Source organism: Erinaceus europaeus, chromosome 3 (genome assembly GCF_950295315.1).
Source record: "Erinaceus europaeus chromosome 3, mEriEur2.1, whole genome shotgun sequence".
NCBI lineage: Eukaryota > Metazoa > Chordata > Mammalia > Eulipotyphla > Erinaceidae > Erinaceus > Erinaceus europaeus.
Window position 1 is genome coordinate 121,367,824 of NC_080164.1, and position 7,922 is coordinate 121,375,745.

Below are 7,922 nucleotides of genomic sequence, written 5' to 3' on the forward strand. Positions count from 1 at the left end.
GTTGTGGGGCAAACACTCGAACAAAACCAGGAACAGGGCTCAGGCACCTGTTCCCACCTGCAGGGGGGGGAGAAGCCTCATAAACCCTGAAGCAGGGCTGCAGGTGTCTCTCTTTCCCGCTCTATCTCTCCCTTCCCTATCAACTTCTCTTTGTCTCTATCCAAAATAAATTTTAAAGATTTTAAATGCAATAATGGGGTGGTAGGCAGGGGTGAAAGATAGCATAATAATGGCCATGCCAAAAATATATATATATATATCGGGGCCGGGTGGTGGTGCACCTGGTTGAGCGCACATGTTACTGTGTGCAAGGACCCAGGTTCAAGCCCCCGGTCCCCACCTGCAGGGGGAAAGCTTCATGAGTGGTGAAGCAGGGCTTCAGGTGTCTCTCTGTCGCTCTCCCTCTCTATCTCCCCCTTCACTCTTGATTTCTGGCTGTCAGTATCCAATAAATAATAAATAAAGATTATATATATATATGCTGGGAAATTGTGCCAATGCAGTCACATCTGCCATGTTGTCCCCTCAGGCTACTGCTAGTTCCCTGGAGAGTTGGGACATTCTCGGAGTGCCTGTTCAGCCATGTTGTGCCCTCAGGACATTGTCTATATCCCCGTGCTCTGGTTACTCCTCCCCCCTCCCATTCTCACGAGAGTTATCATCCTATCCTGGAGTGCTATGGTTACTTCCTCCCCCTTCCCATTCTCGTGAAAGCCACTCCTATAAAAACCCTTCGTTTTCCGCACCTCGTTCTCTTGCCGGCGCTCCACTCTGGTGTTCAGACGCAGGAAAGGTTACTGCGTGAGGCGGCCATTTTCTCTACCTCCACGTGGCCCAACCTGCTTCTCTAACACCCAACTCTGAGGTGCCAGCGCGGAATAAAGATTTGTGTTTCCTCTTCGCTCCAGACCCTCTCTCTCTCTTCTCTGCGGCCCGCGCACTACAACATCTGGCTCTACAACATATATATATATATATATATATATATATATATATATATATATATATATATATATATATATATATATCATGCCTGAGGATCCAGAGGCACAGGTTCAACCCCCTACGTCACCATAAGCCAGATCTGAGTAGTGCTCTAATAAAAAACAATAAGCAAAGAATGCAGTAAGTAGATGCCCCTAAAATTTCACTATTTTGTAATCCATCATCAAGTCACTAATGAAAAAAGTAACTTCCGGAGTGGGGGAGACAACATAATGATGATTATTCAACCGACTTTGACACCTGAAGGCATGAGGTCCCAGGTTCTGACCCCAGCACCCCCATAAAAGAGAGCTGGGCAGTGCTAAAAGTTAAAAAGTTAAATAACCCTGGAGGTGGACATTGTGTGGAAATGTACCCCTCTTATCCTATAGTCTTATCAATATTTCCATTTTATAAATAAAAAAAATTTTAAATGTTAACCCAGGAGGTAGCACAGAGGATAAAATGTAGGACTTCCAGGCATGGGACCCTGAGTTTAATTCCTGGCATCAAATGTGTCAGTCATGCTCTGGTTCTCTTTCTCCTTCTCTACATTAGTAACTAAATAACGGTTAAAATAAATATTTTTTAAAAAATAAAAAGTAACAGGAGTCGGGCTGTAGTGCAGCAGGTTAAGCGCAGGTGGCGCTAAGCACAAGGACCCACATAAGAATCCTGGTTCGAGGCCCAGCTCCCCACGGCGGCAGGGGAGTCACTTCACAAGCGGTGAAGCAGGTCTGCAGGTGTCTATCTTTCTCTCCCTCTCTCTGTCTTCCCCCTCCCCTCTCCATTTCTCTCTGTCCTACCCAACAATGACAACAATAATAACTACAACAATAAAACAACAAGGGCAACAAAAGGGAATAAATAAATTAAATTTAAAAATAAATAAATAAATAGAAAAAAAGTAACTTCCATATAAAAAAATAAATATAAAGGTCTGGGTGATAAGTCACCTGGTAGAACACGGGTCTTATTATGTAGGAAGACTGAGATTTGAACCCAAAGCAATATAGGATCATCCTGGTGGCATCAGGAAAAGTTCCAGGAATGGTGGAGTGGTGCTGTTGTCTCTCCCTATGTCTGTCTGTCTCTCTCTGAAATATAAAAAGATGATGGAGGGGGTCCGGCAGTAGCGCAGCGGATTAAGCATACATGGTGCAAAGTGAAAGGATACTGGTTCGAGCCCCCAGCTCCCCATCTGCAGGGGTGTCACTTCACAAGCAGTGAAGCAGGTCTGCAGGTATCTTTCTCTCCCCACCTCTCTTATCTATTTTCCCCCTCCTCTCTCCATTTCTCTCTATCCTATCTGACGACGACAACGACATCAGTAACAACAACAGTAATAACCACAACGATAAAAACAAGGGCAACAAAAAGGAAAATAAATAAGGGAATGGGGGGGTAGCACAGAGGGTTAAGCGCACATGGTGGGAAGCGCAATGACTGGTGCAAGGATCCCAGTTTGATCACCTGGCTCCCCACCTGCAGGGGAGTCGCTTCACAGGCGGTGAAACAGGTCTGCAGGTGTCTTTCTCTCCTCCTCTCTGTCTTCCTCTCCTCTCTCCATTTCTCTCTGTCCTATCCAACAACAAAGCAATGTCAACAATGGCAATAATAACCGCAACGAGGCTACAACAACTAGGGCAACAAAAAGGGGAAAAATGGCCTCCAGGAGCGGTGGATTCATGGTGCAGGCACCGAGCCCAGCAATAACCCTGGAGGAAAAAAAAAAAAAAGACTAGAGAAAGACATTGTTCAATATTTTTTTAAAGTAATTTTTTTTATTTATTTATGAGAAAGATAGGAAGAGAAAGAAAGAACCAGACATCAGTCTGGCATATGTGCTTCCGGGGATCAAACTCGCAACCTCATGCTTGAGAGTCCAAAGCTTTACCACTGCGCCACCTCCCGGGCCACTGTTCAATATATATATATATATTTTTTTTAACTTTATTTTATTTTATTTATTTATTCCCTTTTGTTGCCCTTGTTGTTTTATTGTTGCAGTTATTATTGTTGTCATTGGTGGGTAGGACAGAGAGAAATGGAGAGGGGATGGGGAAGACAGAGAGAGGGAGAGAAAGATAGACACCTGCAGATCTGCTTCACCGCTTGTGAAGCGACCCCCCTGCCGGTGGGGAGCTGGGCCTCGAACCAGGATCCTTATGTGGGTCCTTGGGCTTAGCGCCGCCTGCGCTTAACCCGCTGAGCTACAGCCCAACTCCCTGTTCAATATTTTTGAATCCTATTTCATCTAGTTCCACTAGTTCCTCAAGCCCATACACAATTAATTACTTGTATTCTGCTTTGTTGAAACAGCAGGTCAGATCACATGTGCCACATTTCCTTGTGCCTTTTTTTTTTTTTTAACCACAGCTCTGGTTTATGGTGGTACAGGGAGCTGAACCTGGGTCTTTGGACCCTCAGGCATGAGAGTCTCTATGAATAACCATTATGCTATCTACCTCTGCCTCACATGTACCACATTAATGTCTAGCCATAAAAATTAGGTTAGTCCTCAAGGGCAACAAATGGGGGGAACATAGCCTCCAGGAGCAGTAGATTCATAGTGCAGGCACTAAGCCCCCAGTGATAACCCTGGATGCAAAGAAAAAAAAGGTGGGGGGGCTAGTCCTTCATACCACGCTATCATTATAGATCATAATATGTGGGCATGGTGGGGTTTCTGCTCATGTTCACTCTTACATTTATGTTCTTCCAAACAGAAGCTATTATATTTTATAAGTCTGAATGTGTCAGGAAACCTAAATATGTAGAATGAAACTGCAGATTATAATCAAGAATAACACTTGAGATTTATATTGGAAAGGTTTAATTTTCATTTAGTGGAAATTGGGGGAGGGTAAGAGAAAATTCATTTATCTCACAATAATGTTTTTATATTTATTTATTCCCTTTTGTTGCCCTTGTTTTATTGTTGTAGTTATTGCTGTTGTCATTGTTGGATAGGACAGAGAAATGGAGAGAGGGGGAGAGAAAGACACCTGCAGACCTGTTTCACTGCTTGTGAAGTGACTCCCCTGCAGGCGGGGAGCCAGGGGCTTGAACCGGGATTCTTACACCAGATCCTTGAGCTTTGTGCCACCTGCGCTTAACCCACTATGCTACCACCCGACTCCCCTCACAATAATTTTTAATTGCTTTTGTGTTCTAGGCACTATGCTATGGCATGTGTATTAAGGGATATAATAGGCTTACAAACTAGATAACCAAATGCTGTTTAGAAATCTAGACTATACAGAAAGAACTAGAACTTTTGTAAACTGGAATAATGAATTACTGAACTCTAGGGTTTTGTTTGCTTGTTTGTTTGTTTGTACCAGAGCACTGCTTAACTCTGGTTTATGGTGGTGTGGGGGACTGAATTTGGTACTATGGAGCCTCAAGCATGGGAGTCTGTTTGCATAACCACTATGCTATCTACCACCACCTAGAACTCTAGATTTTAAAGGTTATGTTTACAAATGTTATTCTAAACCCATTGCTTGTTAAATTTTTTTGCTATGGAGATAAAAAGATTATTTTTCTTCCTTTCTTATTTATTTGTTTATTTTTTTACCAGAGCACTGCTCAACTCTGGTTTATAGTGGTGTGGGGGATTGAACCTGGGACATGGAGCCTCAGGCATGTGAATCTCTTTGCATAACCATTATGAAATCTACCCTAGCCCAAAAGATTTTTTTTTTTTTCCCCAGAGCACTGATCAGCTCTGACCTATGGTGGTGCAGGGGATTGAACCTGGGATTCTATAGCCTCAGGCATAACAGTCTCTTTGCATAATCATTATGCTATCTACTCCCATTCTGAAATAAAAAAGATTCTTGGAAAAAAATTACATTGAGACTTTCTGCATAAAATAGTGTGAGGAAAAAATAGTGGAGAAAAAAAGGGGAGGTTTAAGAATTTTTTATGAGATAGTATCAGCAGTACTTGAAGGTAGACTAGATGAGGGATAGTTTTTTTTAATATTTTATTTATTTATTAATGAGAAATATAGGAGGAGAGAGAGAACTAGACATCACTCTGGTACATGTGCGGCCGGGAATTGAACTCAGAACCTCATGCCTGAGAGTCTAGTGCCACTGTGCCACCTCCCAGACAACATGATATGGTGTTTTATTTAGTTGCTATTTTAAGTTGGGAGAAGTGAATGAGGCAGAGAACGCACATAAGAGAGCAAGATGTAGTCCAGGAGTTGGTGCAGTGGATAAAGCATTGGAATCTCAAGCATGAGGTCCTGAGTTCAATCCCCAGCAGCACATGTACCAGAGTGATGTCTGGCTCTTTCTCTCTCTTCCTATGTTTCTCATTAATAAATAAATAAAATCTAAAAAAAGAAAAAGAAGTTAAGAAAGAGAGCAAGAAAGGAGTCGGGCAGTAGCACCACGGGTTAAGTGCACGTGGCACAAAGTGCAAGGATGGGCATAAGGATCCCAGTTTGAGTCCCCGGCTCCCCACCTGCAGGGGAGTCGCTTCACAGGCAGTGAAGCAGGTCTGCAGGTGTCTATCTTTCTCTTCCCCTCTCTGTCTTCCCCTCCTCTCTGCCAGGAGCCATTTCTCTGCTTGATAGATGCTAATCCTTGAAACAACAGAAGCCCTTGAGATAAGTTTCTAATTCCCGTAGGAAGGATGTTTGCCAGAAACTAAGTGACATACCATACAGTTATAGTTTAACAGAAACAGTTGCAAAGGACCCTCCAGCATCTCTGCCTCCCCCTTCCCCCTATGCTCCCCCTTCCCCAAAGCCTTATAATGCCTGTGAACACAATAAAATTTTGCAGCTTGATCAGAAACTTGTCTTGCTGTCGTTCTTTTGTGTCTCTTGTCCCTGTCATTCCAGGTCTTTTAGGTTCCTAGCCCCTGTTCACCGCCCTGCTAGTCGGGGCACCTCTCTCCATTTCTCTCTGTGCTATCCAACAATGACGACATCAATAGCAACAACAGTAATAACTACAACAATAAAAAATAAAACAAGGGCAACAAAAGGGAATAAATAAATAAATATTAAAAAAAAAAAGAGGAAGAGAGGGAAGCAGAGGGGGCCAAGTGGCATACACATTACATTGCTCAAGGCCTCCGGTTCAAGCTCCTGGAGCCCACCTGAAGAGGGAAAGCTTCAGGAGCAGTGAAGCAGGGCTGCAAATGTCTCTCCATCTCTTTCCCTATCTCTGCCTCTCACTTCAATTTCTCTGTCTCTATCCAATAATAAGTAAATAAAAATTTTAGAGGGAAAAGAGTATCAGTCTGGTACATGTGATGCTGGGCATCAAACTCGACTTTGTGCTTATAAGTCCCATGCCACTGGGGATGACTTTTCACGCTTGAATAATTTTGGAATTCAGAATACATGTGTTGAAAGCAAATCAGCCTCACTTAGTGTTAAAATTCACTTCATGTTAAATAAGAGAAATCTGTCCTAGAACTATTCATTTGGGAGTTGTCAGTATAAATGAACTGCTGGTGTGAGTGAGATTGTTAGTGCCAGGTTTAGAGTGAGAAAAGAAGAAGGCCTAGAAACAAGTTTTGAGGTACTACAATATCAAATGCCATGTAAAATGAGCCCAGAAAGAGAGAGAAAGAGAGAGATAAAAAGAAAATTCCAGCAGGGCTGGAGAGTTCGCATAATGATTATGCAAATGACCTTCAGGCTTGAGGCTCCATCCCAGCACCACTATAAACCAGAGTTGAGCTGTTTTCTGGTCTTTTCGTTCTTTTTCTGTATTTCTCTTATTAAAATAATTTAAAGGGAGTCGGGTGATAGCACAGTGTGTTAAGTGCACTTGCCGCAAAGCACAAGGACCAGGTATAAGAATCCAGATTTGAGCCCCCGGCTCCCCACCTGCAGGGGAGTCACTTCACAAGCAGTGAAGCAGGTCTGCAGGTGTCTTTCTCTCCCCCTCTCTGTCTTCCCCTCCCCTCTCCATTTCTCCCTGTCCTGTCTAACAATGACGACATCAATAACAACAACAATAGTAACTACAACAATAAAAAAGGGCAACAAAAGGGAAAATAAATAAATATTTAAAAATAATAATTTAAAAAGGGGAGTAGATAGCGCAACGGTTATGTAAAGAAAGTCATGCCAGGGTGGGGGTATAGCATAATGGCTATGCAAAGAGACTTTCATGCCTGAGGCTCTCAAGTCCCAGATTCAATCCCCCATAAACCACAGCTGAGCAGTGCTCTGGTAAAAAAAAGAAAAAAGAAACTCTCATGCCTGAGGCTCCAAAGTCCCAGATTCAATCCCCCTGCACCACCATATGCCAGAGCTGAGCAGTGCTGTGGTAAAAAATTTTTTAATTATAATGATTTTTTAAAAATTAAGAACTAAAACAACAGCAACAAAAGGGAAAATACATAAATAAGTATTTAAAATTCTTTAAAAATTAAGAAGTAATTATAGCAAAGTGTTTCTGGAAGGAAAAAGGGATATTCAACAGTGTCATGCTTCTACTAAGATCCATACTTACCTATCAAGTGAAATGAGAACAGGAAAATATGTCTTAGATTTAGTGATGAGGAAAGTCTTTATTAGTAACATCATCTATAATCCTCTAGGGGTGGTGATGGAAGAGTCTATAATTAAACATATATGAGGAAATAGAGATGGAAGTACAAAAAAGTTTGATTAAAGAGAGAAGTAAATAAAGGGATGAGGCTCGAAACTTTACATCAGGCTCAACCTGACGCTGTTGACTGGCTACGGAATAAGGGCAAACGCTAGAAGAAGAAAGGATAAGGCAGTCAAAGGTGGTTTGCTTTGTTCAGATTAGATTGAGTGTGATTAGAGCATGTTGAAATAATTGTAGAAAAGAATTCAATTGATAAGGATTTAGTGAGTTACCAGGAGAAAACAGACTTGTTGATGTTGAGGTTCCTAGAAAGATAAAAGAGGTTAGGCATCAAAACTCAGG